The following is a 13,372-nucleotide window of genomic DNA, read 5'->3' as shown; positions in this document are numbered from 1 at the left end:
ATTGAATATTTTTTTAATAAGGCATTTAGAAATTACGATAAAGACTTCATCGCTTTGGTTCTGAATTTATAGAGAAAAACTATCAGGCTACATCTATCATAATGTTAAGCCACAGCCATAATAAAATCTTACACTATAAAGTTCTCTATAAAGTTTAAGAACATTTTTATTGGGCTGGAACTTTTGGTCATCAGAGCTTGTGACAGTAAACCAGATGACCAGATTTTTGTGCCAGATGCCCTTCCTGTCACAACCAGCCACATTACTTTGACTGGAGCTGGCACGAGCTATAAACTGGCACAGGAACAGGCGATACTTTTTGAGGAGTTCTGCTGATGGAACTAAAATGTGTGTATAAGCTACTTTTACTTCACAAATATTTAATAATAATTAGTATAAGAATGTGTTGGATGTTTGTAGTACTTTTTGGATGGTTAATGTTGCTATCACTCCACATCTGGTGAGATATATTGAAGCCACGGGAGCTTAGGCGGAGGCGATCGCTCACTCATACACCACATTTATTATAAGTGAAGTGTCTTGCCTGAAGACACAATGACAAAATTCAGGCATTGCTTCTAAAATGATAAATAACGACAACTAATACAATAAAAGGCCCATATCACTGTATTTTCTGACTGATGTTATAATGTTGTTTCCTCTTCAAAAACATACCTGGTGTTGTGTTTTGTTTCATTCACAGTTTCAAATGGAAAACACTTTGCTCTACCTTGTGATGTTGTCATGTGGTAATACAAGAAGTGCTCCACTGTGTTTTAAAACTCCTTACACCTTCTCTTGAATCATTTGGAGGATTTCAGCCCTGGAATTGCCAGTCTCTACTAAACACAAGGTAAGGTCATGCAACTGTTAAAGAGCCACTAAACACCCAAATCACTTTTTCTACTGATTAGGCTAGTAAATTTCTAGAAGTGTAGAAGTGTATACCAATCCCTGGCCTTATTTTGGCATTTTAGTGCATATTTGTTAAAGCTTTTGGGTCAAAGTCATGCCTGTACTGGCCTCTAGGATCAACTCCGGCCTGTACATTAGATTTTCCAGGTTGGACTAACAGTGCCAATGAGTTAGATGCAGTTTATTACCTAGACTAGCATCTACAGGCAGTACGTGAAGAGCCCCTCTCAGCCCCGCCAAGACCTGGCACTGCTGGTCACTGCAATGACCCGCCGTGTCTGGAAAAAAGGGAAGTGGCGTGATCTTTGCACAAATGTCCACTCTGTTTCAAAGTTTGGAGCGCACCGGTCTGCACCATGGTGGATTGCTATGGTTGTCAGTCGGCTGTCAAACATCACTCCAGAACTCGCCCCATGCCCGCTCCCCCCCAACCCGCCAGGCACCACGCTCACTGGAGGATTTTTCAGATTTTGCTTAGGGAGGGCGTTTAGTGGTAACCAGGCTGGTGCCACCTCGTGCCTCCGCTCAATTTCATTTCTCTCCAGCAACTAGGTCAGGAATCAGAATACACTAGATGGTTTGCAAGAACCCTGGAAGTTGTAGACCACAAACCGTCCAATCAGCGAAGAGCTGTGAAGCCATGATGTCAAACTCAAGTGCCTGTCTGGGTCCCTTTTGTGGTACAGCACAACAGCAAACAAAGTCGAGATGGATGTAGACGAAGCCAAACATTCTGTGTTGGCAACGATTCCCGAGATCAAGGAATAAAAGCTGGAATTAAGAGAATGTTTGGTGAATTTTATCAAGGGGAAAGACGTTATTGCCCTTCTTCTTACGGGTTTTGGTGCATTACATACATCAGGACCAAACAGCAGTGACTGGTTAAATTAAAAAAGTACCCGCCTACCATCGAGCGAACGAATCCTAATGCTGCGAGGTTAGACGATTTCCAAGAAGTGAAACCAGCTGATGAATCAGGCTAGTTTAGTGGCCTTTTAACTTGAAACTGCTTCATGACATCACAAGGTGGAACAGAGCATTTTGAGCTTTGAAAATGTAGCCAGACTAATAATAAATGATTACTCAAACATGTGTGAATTAAAGAAAACACAACTCCAGGTCTGTTTTTGAGGAGGTAACAACATTATAACATGACTTAAACTCACATTCAAGTCAATTTTACGTATCAGCCCTTTTCAAAAACTGTAGCGTACTCCTTGAGCACAGCTTTTTGACACTCTCTCCATAGACATAGATGTTCATAAAAGTTGTGTGTGACGAAATAATGAGTTTGGGTCGCAGATGTTAATTCAGTAAATCTTGTCCTTATTTTGTGTAGCGGCATAAACAGCTATAATTCATCTTGATAATTACCCGTCTGCAGGAGTCTGAGTGAGTCTTTATGTAAAGCTGCCGCACATAAACACGCAGAAATCAAAACATTTTCTCTCAAATGAGCTGATTCATCACAGGGATAAATGGGGATGAGTCTGAGAGGGGAAAATGATGTTGTGGCAAATTGAATTAAGACTTTGTATAGGTCAACAAGTAGTCCTCTGGCTGGGTATCTCTGAAAACGTGTTGTACAATCATTTAAATGTGATTCATTGATACTTCGCGGCTGATTTTGTCACTATTCCTTGGGGTTCTAATGCTAACTAGAGGCACTGCTCTGTCTGATCTGAGCTTTACTTTAACCAAATCTGACCATAATTAACTACAACTACTACAGGTGAGCTGATTTATGCTCTTAAACAAGTCTCTCTTGCACACAATTCCAGTCACAAGGTTTTTCAGTTAGTCACTCTCACATTTTTGTTGTAAATCCAACACCTAATACGCTGTTAAAATCCATTTTGTGTTTTCTATTGAGTTTTCTGAGTATGATGTGGGTCAGTCTTGGATACAGTAAAATAAATACATACATTAAGACCCTCCCCCCACCCTAAAACAGACAGTTCACTCAATTTGAATTATGATTTCTACATGTCAAAATTCTTTACAATGTGCATAAAGGGCAACCAAATGTCTTTAAAGTTCTGAAGTTTTCCTTTAGATGTGTAGCATGTGTAGCTGGACATTCCTTTAATCCACTGATTTACTCTGGGTCTCTCCATTTCTTTACAACTGAGCGTAATAACATGTTTGACCTGTAATAAACAAACAATTACAAGCTTCTTTCTATTTAAATTAACACTAAAGCTGTTGGGGAAGATGTGTACTAGGCAGAGATTACAATCCAATGGCATCTCACAATTAAATCTGAGATTACAGTAGTGACCTCTTTCCAAAACAGTTTCAGTTCTTCACACTGCCACATACAATGAAAAAGAGTCCACTTTTCTATATCACACAATCAGTAGGAATATTTGGATTAAAATGGTTTTGTAATTTTTATTGAGTTTTCTGAGTATCTAAACACTTTTTTGGCTGTGTTTTCTAATGTGTGTGTTGCATGGTAACTGATGAACATTAGTCCTTAGAGGTCCATGTAGAACACCCCGAGCGTGATGTCACTGCAAAGTACAGTAACGTGATGGAAATTTATATTGTGGAAATATTTCTTTTGTTACAACCCAGTGCTAGGGACAAAGGAAAGTGGATATATCTACAGCTGGTTCATTTTGGTTTTGTCCTGGTTTAGAAATAATACAAGAAATGCTCCACTGTGTTTTTAAACTCCATACACCTTTACTATAAACATTTGGGTTATTCTAGCCCTGGAATTGCCAATCTGTCTCCAATTGCTCTGTATCACTTTAAGTTTTACTCTTATTTAACTGTTCTCAAAGAAATGATAGACGGGGTTTGGGCTTCAATACAAAACCTTTCTTTTCCAAAACTTCAAGAGCTGATATTCTATAAATTTTCAAATTTACAAATAGAGAGATATAAACATTATTTTTTACTTTTGTCTCTGTGGTTTTCATTTTTATAATAAATTCCACAACGCTTCTCGACAGTTGGAGGAGCACAGCAGTTACTTTAGGGATATTTTTATAAAGTTTTCAACCAAACCTGTCTGGAGACCCCCATTTTGTCACAGCACTTGTAAAGAGCAAAGCAAAGAGAATCGCATCTATATCATATTAAAATGTGTTACATTTTTGCGATAATGAATGTGAAAAGTACTAATTGATGACATAACAAGGTGGAAGAGAGCATTTTGAGCTTTGGAGATGTAGACAGACTAATAATAATAATAATAATAAAGAGTAACTCAAACCTGTCTGAATGAAACAAAACACAACTCCTATGTTTGTATGTTTTTGAGGAGGTAACAACATTATAACATGACTTAAAGCTCGCAAGAATCAATTTTGCGTGATATAGGACCCCTTTAAACGCAATTTCAAAACAAGAAACATTCTAGAGGTTGATAAAGCCGTCCTGTCAACAGTGCATGGGACACATCCTAATTCTGTTTACCCTCTTGATTTCAATCCCACCCACTGATGAGAGGTTAAGCTATTGGCTCTTTTCTCAGTGACTATGATTGACAGCTGAGGTGACAAGTGAACATAAACGGGACACGCCCACAGTCGGCTCATGAGCCACTGGTCCCTGTACCCTGACCTCTGGTTGTGGGGCTATTAGTGAAAATGTTTCTTTGTCCATGGCTTCTACCTCTCCTACAGCCACCCCTAGCTACTTCAATTACTCCCGGTATACACTCCTATACCAGTGCTGGCTAGCTTCACCGCGGGGGTAATTGGTCTGCCATGTATTCGCAGTTCCAGGCCAGTCACACTCTTATTTTACCACTGTTGGTCCAGGAGCAGGTACATGTTAAAATTGCCACTGGAGCCTGCAGCGGCACCACGGGGATCTGAGATTGGACGAGGGCTGGGGGACGGAGGAGGGGCTGTGATCAGCTGAGCATGGATAGAACCGGCGTGGAGGTGGGCCCGTGCTATGGGGGACATGTTATTGTTATTGGTTTCAAATGACAACAACATGTACAAAAGGTAAAATGTCTAATTGAAGCGAGGCTGGACACCTAAGCTCCTCCAAAAAACACATTTCAAATTATGCTGCAAAACTGGGCAGCAACTGGAGGATGAAGGCTACGTTTATATGTTGACGATCTGAACAGAAGACGCAAAAGTGGCGCCGCATCTTTACTTTTTATTCCATGTTTAGACAAGCGTTTTTGGGAGGAAATCTGCATGCATACAGTGATGCAAAAGTTTTTTTGGAATTCTATTGTGTATGCATGCCAGGCAGCTAGGTGGTGACAGTAGGTGGTGATATATGTGAGGTATTCATATTTCCGCTCTGGAGGGTGGTTTCAGATTTTTGCATTTTTAAGCCCCAAAAACACTGTCACCGTCTAAACAAAAGGCAGTTCCGATAAAATATTTTGTTGTTTTTACCCGTAAACGTTCTCGTGTAAACAGGTCCTAAAGAAAGAGTGAGGAACAGTCTGACTGATCTAACAGGTTTTCACACTTCAAATCTCATTTCTGGGTAATTAAAAACACCAGGCTGTAATCAGGGCAGTCTTACTTGATGTCACCAAGTACTTGAAATTGCAGTGGCCACTGGAGTCAGAACACATGCATTTGTATAAAATTTTTATTTTTTTTACCACAAAGATGCTGAGTTTGTGTTCAAATTGCCCCCCAAAAAAGACAAAGAACAGTATGCTATTTAAACACTATACATGCAGTTTAGTAGCTTGGTTCTACTGTAAAACCTGTTACAAATAAACCTTATAGGCGAGTGAATTCTGAAGATTCAGTTTTTACATAAGACATGGCCTATACTGAGAAATAGCAAAAGAAAGTAATACATAAGTATTAATTAGGGGTGTGCAAAAATATTGATATATCGTATGATTTAATGTGATGATACAGCATCGATATCATGGGCTGCTGTATCGATATATATCTCCAAGAGTATTTTTTGGTATATTTTACTCATTATTTTGTGACAGCACTACACTTTTGCTGCTTAATTTTATCGCTTGTTCAGAGGAAGGAAGGAAACTATGCAACACATTTGACATTTTCACTGTTTTGATGAGTGAAATGGACGTTTTTCATAGGAACTTTGCACACAATGTGATTTAATAAAGACTTTTAGTATCACAGCCATGATTTATCCGTTATTTTTATTGAACTGTGTCAAATCTATTTGAAATATATCGTACTGAATCGACAGTACACTGTATTGAGATATATGTATCAAGGTATGTATCGTATCGGCAACTTCTTAATGATACCCAGCCTCTGCTATTCATGTTAATGTTAATGTTGAAAATTCCATTCTATTGTTTAAAATACAGACACATAATTCTATTGTTGTATAAAACATAAAACTCTATATTGTTTTTTTATTTATTTTTTGGGGGGTTGTTGCTGATATAGGTCAATTCTAATGGGAAATGAGTTTAGACAGCTCTGAGAAACAACTGTTAGTCCAAGAAAGCTCTACTGAACACCCAAATGAACTATATTTCATTGACGAATTGACAATTATATAGTTCACCCGAGTCAACAGTAGATTTTCCTCTGTACTTCAGAACTGATCATAAGCTGCCTACTGGAGATCAGGACTGTATAGGTGTTTTGGGGTCTAATGCCGAATATTTGACTAGAGAACGTGGATTACATAGCCTTCAGGTGTTTGTTTACTACTCCTTCCACAGTTTCTCTTTTTAGTGTTGTCACCACAGTGTTCACTCTCAGTTTGACAGATGGAATCAATCACAGGCTCATTCTTTTGCTGGGACCTGGGTTGTTCATGGTGTCTGAATTGGGCGATGGACAAACATTTTCCGTTGTGGTTTTAGGCTCGCCTGCCTCCTGGTCTCCATTCTTTTGGTGGTGCTGAAGGATACACCTCGATAACCTCAGGCTTTGGAGATGTTTTTTCTTCACCATGTTTTTCTGTTTTTTCTTCTTTGCTTTCAATTGGAGCCTTCCAGTCACCTGCCTTTCTTTGCCTTTTTGTCTTTTGTGGTGCTTCAGTCGGGGCCTTGTTGAGTTTTGGCCCCTTTTTATCTATTTGGGGACTATTGCCTCCACTCCTCTTTAAAGAACACTCACCATTTTGTTGCAGTCTATAATCATTAAAAAAGAAAAGAAAAGTACTTCTGAGGTGTGCAAATTTGAGGCATATGTTATTTTCAGAGAATCAATCTACATTATATCATCAAACCGCCCTATGGGGTCCAGACACTGAAATATTCTGTGTTAGATGAATTAAATGAACTGAAAATGAGGCTCCCCAGAATAAACTAATCTACACTTCCATATGATAGCTGTGTAACACAAAATTCAGTGTTGATTAGACTTTATATTTGGTGATAACAAAAGGAAACACAAAACTAGAGGATAAGGGCTGGAGATGGTGCAATAGTAAACGTTGGATAATATTTCCTTTGTTTTCCGTTAGTCCAGTGTTTTTTAGTCTTTATATGATAGACGATGCATTTTGGTTGAAAACACCTTTTTCTGAACATTTTGACAGAACTGTTTTGTGTGTGATGAATGTGGATGAGTGTTTTGTTTTTTCATTTTGTTTCAGTTCCAAATTTGAAAGAAAAAGCATTAACAAAGGGCAAGTTGAAGTGTTTGGCTCTCTGAATTTTGTATTAGTGGTTTTATAAGTTTGATCAGGTTACTCCAAAATTGCAAATAATTACATGAAAGCTGAACCATGACAGTTTTTAACCAAAAAATAGACTTATACTCTTATTACACACATAAAATATGTCTTCACTGTGAGCGGGCTTGTGTCTCCACAAACCTGACTCTTACTTGGCTTGAATGAGGCCTGACCTGTTTGTTTCCATGGAAATGTTGTTGTTTTTTTGGTTATAATCTTCCACAGTATGGCATAAAACATTTCTAACTTCACAGAGAATATTCCAAAGTATGATTTTTAACTTTCTGTTTCATAAAGAAAGTCAAAACCATAGAAAGTTACACCATGTTACTTTAAAGGAGAGCATAGTTTACTGCTTATGCAAAACTGACTCTTGTGGCCATGTTATAATGTTGTTACCTCCTCACAAACATAAACAGAGCTGTGTTTTGTTTCATTTCCATTTGTTTGAGTAACCCTTTATTATTATTCTGTCTACATCTTCAAATGTCAAAATTCTCAGTTCCACCTTGTGTCATGGTAATTTTCACATTAGCAGTGACCTTTTACCTTAAGCTCAGAGACTTGCAGGGCTGAAATTATCCAAATGATATCTGGTGAAGCTCTGTGTCATTTAAAAACACAGTGGAGCAATTCCTGTATTACCATATGACATCACAAGGTGGAACAGAGTGTTTTCAGTTTGAGAGAAGAACTCAGCCTAAATATGCAGGGTTTATGTGTTGATGAAAAAAATAATAAAAAACACAACTCCAGGCATGTTCTTGATGAGTAAACCACACTATGTGTGGCCTTACCTCCATGTCTAAGCCTGATCCCGTCAGATCTCAGAAGCTAAGCAAGGCCGGGCCTGGTTAGTACTTGGATGGGAGGCCTCTGGGAAAATCAGGGGGGCACCAGTCAGAAAAAAAAAAGTTGTGTTGTGTCCTTAGGCAAGGCACTTCACCCACATTGCCTAGTATCAAAGTGGTGTGTGTGTGAGTGATGGTGGTGGTCGAAGGAATGGCGCCGATTGGCAGCTGTGGCTACAATAAGGCTACGTTCAGACTGCAGCCTGAAGTGACCCAAGTCAGATTTTTTTGGCCCCTATGTGACCTGTATCTGATCTTTTAATGACAGTCTGAATGACACAGATCTGATTTTTCAAATGCGACCAAGGCCACTTGGATATGTGCTCCTGAAACCGATACATATCCGATCTTTTGACATGTGACTTCAATCTGAACGGCCAAAGCGCATTCATCCGACCTACACGTTATCAACAAGACACAAATGTCACTATTCTGCACTGAAGTAGGCAAAAATTGTTAATGAACTCCATGTCACTGAAGTGAAGCACATCACCACTCCCCAGTCTTGGCTACGTCTCCTCATCCACACCTTCCTTTCAACGGACGTTGCTGCCACTGCCCCACAAAACGCCATGGCCAAAAACCTCGTCCTTCTCCTTCTCAATCTCCTCCTTAAAACAAGTAAGTTGTACATGTTCTGGCTCCGATATGAGAGGAACTTTAAAATCGCCAGGTGCTCAATGCTCGTGTCCATATTTGGACAACTTCCGTAAACACAGAGCACGCTCACTGCAGTTGACGTCATCGTGTCCTCCAGTTCACATGCGGGACACTTTTGGGCCGTTTAACATTCACACTGGAGTTCACATGCAAGTCGCATTTAATTGGAAATGTGAACGACCTCAAAAAAACATCAGATTTCACAAAAAAATCGGAATTGAGCATTAAGCCCTGCAGTCTGAACGTAGCCATAGTAACTTGCCATCACTGGGTATGGAGTGAATGAATAATGCTCTGTAAAACCTCTTTATGACATATGTCTGTGAAAAGCGGTATATGAATAAAAAACTCACTTACTTACTATAACATAGATCAGAAAAGAGCGTAATACAATTTGACTTTCCAAGTAAATTGTATTTTTTCTTCAAACACAGCTGGCAGTCCCTCAAGACTCACTGTTTGAAAATCAGAGATCTAGTCTACAGTGCATACAGTGATGTGTCATACGTTGCCTCCATCACACTTACATTATTATAAAAGTTTAGAAGTCATCCAAAGTGCATCACAACATTCTGCTCTCACTCTTTAGTCGATGAAATGGCCTCTTTTATAACACCACATCATATATTAATGGTTCGATGCAGGTCTTGATGTGCTATACCATTTTAAGATGCGGCTGCTATGACAACAATATGCTCTGCCAGACTGACAAATACGACTATCATTAACCACAGTCTTACATTCAAAGCAGACCTATTCAGCAAAATCCACTTTATTGAGCTTTTAACCCCTCACCATTTACCCACCTGAAGTTGTATTTGAAGTGATTCGTACACATTTGAGTAGTCTTTAATCGCTTATTGAACATAAGGCATCATTTTGCTGATCAATTCCTGTTTTCACTGCCACCAGCGTACGCCCACTGCTCTGTGAAGTTACTTTTTTCTCCACTTGTATTTTCTTAATCTGTGACACACAAAGGATTTGGCAATGTCACATTTTGGTACAAATGAAAAAGATCTGCTGCTCGCTAGTGTGATCTGCAGCTATCCATCAGAGAGGCTGACAACTTCACAGCTCTTTGTTGTGACGACGTTTACTGCGACATCTGCTCCCAAAGGGCATCACAGTTTTCTAATGTGAAAGTCAGCGAATGTGTTTCTTGATGTTGTAGATGAATATACCGATGTAAGATGTCCAAATTATAACATAATAAGGATGTAACAATATCCAAATCTCTCGGTACGATATTATAACGATATGCATCTCACGGATATTTATTGTGATATTTTGGAAAGGCTAATCCAATTGTAGATAGGACTTGTTGCTGCTTTTAAAATACCTTGACAAGATTTTAGTGTGAATTATTACTGTCATAATCCCAAGAATTCAAGTAAAAAACATATATCTTCGTGTCGTTTGCACTGAAATGAATCATGGGATATGTAGTTCACAATGTTTATAAGCTGTTGCTACTATAAAACCATGCATTTAAGCAAACGAACTTGTAATTCGATATATTGTGACGGTCCACGATATTATTGTGAGACTTTTGACGATACAATACCACGATATTTTGGTTATTGTTACATCCCTAGAACATAACATAACATAATATGGGGGAGTTTAATGTTAGATTGTGGAACATGTCTGGCAAAGCAATAACATCTCCAGGGCGTCAAGCAGGTGGTAGAAACACCAACAGAACTGAATAAGCGACTTTATTATACTATTTTTCAGTGACATCATGCTGGGGGTGTTCGACATACATAATATATCTATGGAGGATTGTTCAGCAGTTACAATGGAGACACAAAGTGCTCATGAGCAAACACTATCAAAAGGTTTTAATACTCAAAAAAACTCAAGAAATATTACAAAATGGATTCAACAACACAGAAGTCTGATCAATATGAATGTTCTTGGCCCTGTTTAAGAGTTAAATTTTTAAAAATAAAGATGAATGTGACTAACTGAAAAACTGTTGGATAATGCTGTGGTGCTTGTGTTTCAGGATCGATTTTAAAGTTCGTTTACTGGTTTTTAAAGGTCTTAACGGTCTTGGGCATTCTTATCTTTCAGAACTGCTTTTACCCTACGAACTTTGGCAAACCCTGTGCTCCTCCGGCAGCAGGCTCCTTGTCATTCCCAAAGTCTGGACACACACTCACGGAGAGGCGTCTTTCCAGTCCCTCATCTATGGAACAGCCTACCGGACGACTTCAGGGCTTCAGAGAATGTTTATGTTTTTTAAGAGTAGGCTCAAGACTTTCCTTTTTAGATTAGCTATTGATTGAAATTTTATACTTGTTTTAATTACACATATTTTACTATATTTATTTATTTTAGGCACTACCAGCTTTAACTAATTTTCCTTTATAATTTTTGGGATTTCCAGTGTTTTCTTTCTCTTTGCACGGGCGCGGTGGTCGGCTGCGGCTGTCGGGTCTGTGCTGTCGGCTCCTGGTGGAAGGATGGTGCCTGAGCCTCATCTCTCCCCTGGGCCCTGTGTCCTGGTGGAGGGATAATGCTCGGTCCTCATCTGTCCCCTGGGCCCTGGTGTCGGTTCTTGGTGGCGGAGGACGGCTTCTGCTCCTGGTGTTTCGCCTGTGTTCAGCCTCACATTTTATTAGGTGTAGTTTCATGTATTTGTGTATGTCTGTGAGTGTCTGTGCACAATGTTGGGGAGTAACAGATTACATGTACCGGAGTTACAGAGTACAAATTATGAGTAATTGTATTCAGTTACAGTTACTGTTTCAAAGAGTGGTAATTGGATTACAGTTACTTTGTTGAAATAAATGGATTACACGGCGGTATTTTCCTGTTTTCACAATTTGGGCTATATCCTTTTGTTCTGTAATTCCACTCATTGCCAGACACTAAACCAGGTCTAAACCAGGTCTAAACCCAGGTCCAAACCAGTCCAAACCAGGTCCAAATCAGGTCTAAACCAGGTCTAAAACCAGGTCTAAACTAGATCTAAACCAGAACTAAACCAGGACTAAATCAGGACTAAATCAGGACTAAAACCAGGACTAAAATCAGGTCTAAACCGGGACTAAATCATGACTAAACAAGGACTAAAACAGGACTAAAACAGGATTTAACAGGACTAAACCATGCCGTGCGGACCATGTCTCTTTCTCTTCTATCAATAATATTTTTAATTTGGTTAAGTAAAGTTTGGGCTTTTTATTTTCTTTTAGCAAACAAAACATCTTATGTGAAGATGTCCGAGTCTTTGCTACTCTATGGCAAATCAAGTAATCTAAAGTATTCAGATTACATTACTCACCTTAAATAACTTTATGGATTATGTTACAAACTACATTTTGGGGTATGTAATCTGTAATCTGTAGGGGAATACATTTTAAAAGTAACCTTCCCAACACTGTCTGTGCATGTTTGTGTGTGTGTGTGTGTCTGGGTTGTTTGGTTGTGTGGGGTCGGGCAGATGTGGGGGCTGGGTGGGTGGTTGGAGGCAAAGGTGGCATTGTTTTTTATCACTGTAAAGCAGTTTGTGTTACATTTTTGTAGGAAAAGATTGAGTGACTGATTGTGACTGTAACATTATTGTGTGAAGAGACTTGTCTAAGAACATAAAGCCTTAACAGAGCTTCAGCCAGAGAGACGCCTACTACAGTTAGCACCACACCCCCATTAGACTTGACTCGTACTTCTTTTTATGGAGCTTCTGCGTGTGGTGTCTCTCGATATGCGGCGGGCCCAGCTGAAATGCCCTGCTCCACGGTGGGCTCACGTACCTCTGTCAGGACTGGACGTCTGACCTTTTCTCCACACAAGCCCCTCTGGTCCTGGAGCGCTCCGAGTGACCAGCCAAACAACACCAAAATGACCCCATCTCTCACCGCTCGCACACGCAGGCTGGCAGTGGTAATTAACTCCATTCATTACACTGTGTTGGGAATGTCAATGTCTTATGTGATCTGTGTTAGGACGCTGGTCTTGAGCAGTATGGGTCCTGACAGGAGGGAGAGAGATGTGATGGTTGTATTATGCTTTAAGCTAATGCGGTACACAGCGAGAAGACAGATGCACTTTGATGAGACGAGGAGGTGGTGGTGAAAAGAAGAGACAGGAATAAATCTGTTGATACTTTGCAGCTGATGTCATCGACGTTCCCTGGGGTCTGAAGCTCTGTAATCCAAGTTAGAGTTTAATCTGAGTTTTATTTGAACACAATTTGGCCATAAAACTGACTTAGTTGACTATACAACAGGTGAGCTGCTTTGCGCTCTTAATCAATCTTTCTGAACACTCGTATTGATCACAGGCTCCTGAAAATGTGCCGTTAAATCCATTCCGTT

At 39.6% G+C, this 13,372-nt stretch overlaps 1 pseudogene; it reads left to right on the top strand.

Annotated features, from left to right (window-relative positions):
• The first annotated feature begins 8,313 nt into the window (after window positions 1-8,313).
• Window positions 8,314-8,432, top strand: LOC129408443 (5S ribosomal RNA; annotated as a pseudogene).
• Window positions 8,433-13,372: the final 4,940 nt, after the last annotated feature.

The sequence above is a fragment of the Boleophthalmus pectinirostris genome, unplaced genomic scaffold (genome assembly GCF_026225935.1).
Source record: "Boleophthalmus pectinirostris isolate CB_2022bp ecotype Guang Dong unplaced genomic scaffold, ASM2622593v1 HiC_scaffold_16, whole genome shotgun sequence".
In the NCBI taxonomy this organism is placed as follows: Eukaryota; Metazoa; Chordata; class Actinopteri; order Gobiiformes; family Gobiidae; genus Boleophthalmus; species Boleophthalmus pectinirostris.
The sequence above is the reverse complement of the archived record's forward strand: the minus strand, read 5'-3'. Positions and strand labels throughout refer to the sequence as shown.